This window comes from Cebidichthys violaceus, unplaced genomic scaffold (assembly GCF_023349555.1).
Source record: "Cebidichthys violaceus isolate CVI_PGR_0920_01 unplaced genomic scaffold, fCebVio1.0.p SCAF_9, whole genome shotgun sequence".
NCBI classification, from domain to species: Eukaryota; Metazoa; Chordata; class Actinopteri; order Perciformes; family Stichaeidae; genus Cebidichthys; species Cebidichthys violaceus.
Window position 1 is genome coordinate 8,352,146 of NW_027176975.1, and position 4,194 is coordinate 8,356,339.

Consider the following 4,194-nt stretch of genomic DNA (forward strand, 5'->3'; position numbering starts at 1 on the left):
GAGTCGTTTTTTAAGATACTATCATTAAGGAGTTCACAAAAGTGAAAAAGTGTAAAGTAAGAGTCAAAATAAATTAACAATATTAAAATGATTATTATTATTTGATTCTACTGATTATGAGTTATACTAATATAGTCACCTATACACACGAATTTAAGCAACAAGCAACAAACTTTGACTTTGCTGAAATTACTTTTTTTGAAAAAGTTTGAAAAAGTATCCGGAACAAAAGGCCTATTTTTAACTATTTTAGTCATTTTGAAAAATCAGTTAAGTGAACATACAGTAGCTTATTTAACATATACATATATATACAACATATTTGTGTGCTGCTGTCAGTTAAGAAGGATTACCATGTAATATTTATCGCACTCATTATATTGGTTTACAGTTGGATTATGTTTGCGCCATTTTAGAACCCACAGGTCAATTATTTGACTTTCCAACTAAACAGAAATTAACGGACGTGGCAAATCAAAATGAAGACCTAAATATTTTTTAGAAAGAAAGAAAAAATGCTATTGCGTGAAAAAGCAAATTAAACAGATCCATAACTTATTATCACACTTTGCTCAGAATTACCGTTATGTGTAGTTACATCCCAAATACGCTAAAATGTTGATTTACATTCATTATTAGCCTAATAATAATAATTCAACAGACCACAGGCATAGATGTTCACTTATCCGTTTGATGCCACAGGGTAGTTACTGTATACTGTAAAATTTAAATAAATATTTCTGAGGATTTTTGTATATGTGAAAACTAAATGTTAGCGAGGAATATTGTAAGTAATGCTGCACCTTTAAATTAGTCATAACTTCCCAGTCAAAATGAGTGATTTGGCAAAACTCACTCGTCTGTTTATTGATCCTTTAAGCACAACAGTGTAATAGATAAGTATTTGCAATCCGTTCATTTATTTTGAAAATCGAAATAATTTCACGTGTTCCTGAAAGACATACACAGTTTCATCAAATATTTCCGAAAAGTTCTGTAAAACTTCCTCTGTTGAAGTTTACCATCACATAATCGAATAATAGTGATAAATAATAAAATATAATCCGTCTAATTGACTTAAAGCGACAGAAATGAACTGATTTATGCTGTTGTTGTTTATAAAGGCAATTTTTTTAATTCTGGATTCAAAATCACAAAATAGTCTGACTAATTTTTGTGGGCACCCATAAAAACTTTTAAAGTTTGTCCAAAATCTGCTCTGCTTAATAACAAAATATATAGACAAAAACAACATATTCACTCTTGAAAAAGCAGCTTTAGTTGACAGACGGTTATTAAGTAATTTGTATCAGAAACTTAATTAAAATGTTTCATTAAATTTAAAATATGTAAAAAGGAAAATATTTAGCCTATTTGAAAACTCAATATTTTCACGGTAGTATCGTAATATTGTGCATGACACTACAAAAAAACACATACACGGTCACAGGTTGTTTTTTGTGTTATATTTACGTAGCACCATTTTTTGAGTATTTAAAGCAATTTTCTAACTGGGTACTGCTTTTTGGACTGTAACTCTTCATATGGTTTTATGTCCCTCAGTTGGTTGGTCTATGCAGAGGAAAAGTAAGAGGCAAATGAGGTGGTAGTGGCGGCTGGACTGCTCATTATTGTCCCATCCTGGCTGCAGCTGACTGGATCCTCTGTTCTCTGTATGGAGGAAGTGGTGACGGGGTCCCAGACCTCCTGCACTCAGCAGGTCTGTCTCACACACCTCCAGCTTGGCCAGAGCGAGTGTGTGCGTGTGTGTGTGGCATAAGAGGGCAAGGTCAACCCATTTCTCTGCAAACAATCACATCACACAGGGCAAAATACATTCCAACCCCCCTCAACCTCCAGTTTGTAAGGTGGTCTGATGTGGGAACAGAGGAGGGAGGGGATCTGGCAGCGGTCCAGACGGGGCCCCGAGTCCAGATGAAGGAAAACCTGTTCTACATTAATATGACTTCATAATACACATGTTAGGGAGACTCTGCTTTCTGCACACGGTTAATTTAATGTAACGCTCTTCATTAAAGTCCGTGTGTGTCATCTGTCTTGTTGTAAATGTCCATCAGATCAGATCACTCAGTGGTTAATTAGGAAGTGGAGACGTTTACATATCACACGTCGGTGATCAGTGTTGCTCAGAGGCCTATAAAACATATACTTATATATTTAGTCAGTTTAATCATTTGTATCTATCATTCAACGCACTGATTAAATCCATATCATTGTAGCCTATCAACTTTTTTGGCTTGCATGGGTGAACTCTCCGTAGACCTGGAAAAACTCTAGAAAAAAGTCAATCACCATTATAGCTCCAATCATTTGCAACAAATGTGTGATGATTTTACAACACATGAACAACTGACACAACATGTTCACTGCCGCCGAATAACAACTTTTGTCAGTATAACTTGATTATACGTCTTCTTTGTAGCCAATTAAGTGTACATTTTGATTTAATATAGTCAAGAAAGTCAATGTTTATTTATGCAATACTTCGTTTCTCATCAGGCTGTGTTCCGATCATTGACTGTAGATAAGAAGATCTGATCTAATTTTATTATTATTGGGACTTTTATTGTGTAGGGGACATACTAGGAGGAGTAACACCCAAACAATACGCAGGGAACTATTGTACTCTGTCATTGTTTAGCAGCTGGCACATCATCCTCGATTCATAATTATTGTCATGTTTTTATATTGTGAATGATATTGAAAGGCCTGATGGCCACCATGAATATATTTATTGGGTTTTAAAGCGAGTGCTTGAATGCGAGAAGGACTGCTTTAGGAGCTCGTAGCGTCTTGAACTGCTCGTTTGAAAGTGTGCTGAATAAAGTGTGTCGTCTTGCAGCTCCCTCTAGTGGTTTTCTTCTGCAAACAGGGAAATAGTAGTGGAACAGTGGAAAGCAAAGAAATCAATGTGACAAAGTCCAAAAGAAACAAACATTGTACTTGTCTTCATCGTATACATATTAACCGCCTAAACTACAACTATAGCAAGAAAGCATAATCATCCAGCTACAGGAACATGACTGTATTTAGGAGCAACATAAATCACCAGTGTGATGGCATCACAAAGAGGCAGAGGAGGGAGAGACAGAGCAGTCTGGTGCAGATTCATCCATGTGGGAACATTAACATTTAGGGTGGCAGTCTGCCCTCAGAGCTGCCTGTCACTCACAGGCGTCAAACTGAAGTGCAGCGTGACCTTTACATTATGTTTGTGCACACACACACACACACACACACACACATACACACACACACACAGAGAATAAATTCAACCTCGAAGGCTTATTGTGTGTTGCCATTTTTCAGACCTTTACCTCTTTATTGTCTCTCAAACCGTTTGCACCTAAAGGCTGTGAAAGAGTGTTTATGAAGAGATGAGAAGTTCACCAGAGAAGTTGATTATATTGGTGGGAGGTTTTAAATCAGTGTCAAAGGGCCTTGCAATTAAGAGGGTTTTTAATAATCTGTTTTACACAAATAAACACCGTCCTCCACATCATCCCTTTCGTTCTTTTTCTGTCCTTAAACTTGCATCCCTCTCATCGTCACCACTGGTCCGTCCTGACACGCGTTTCTGCTCGGATTTCTTTCAGTACCTAGAGGAGCTCCATCTTTAACAGACTGAAAACTCATTTCAACACAGCTGACATTTCACAGGCACTCAGGGCCTTTTATATTTACCTAAGACACAATTTTAAACTGTTCAGTGGAGACATTTTGCTCTTGTCGGTCCTGCAGCCACACAGCTGCACTGGGAGGCAGAGAGGGAAGTGGACCGAGGTCAGGACAGAGTTTTAGGCGTTTTACCTAATGGACCTTTGCACTGGACGTGTGAAACACTTCACTTAACACAGCCTCTGGGCACTAGATTGGCATGTGTATGGCGTGCATGCATGTGTTAAGGGTGGCTGTGTTAAAAGTCAAATAAATTGGCTCCGACGTGCCTGGTAGTTGGGACATTTTTGCACTTGGGAGAGAAAACAAAGATACAACTTTAGAAGTCTTAATGTCACCCCTTCTATCAAAAACAAATTTAGAAAATGTCAAGTTAGTTTGTGCTATTTGTGGTGCAAAATGTGGATTGACTCAGCAACAGCCACTAGATGGCAGAAAGTGAGAAAACTCAAACTCAAACAGTGAACTTTCCAAAAACAACCCAAACAAGACAAA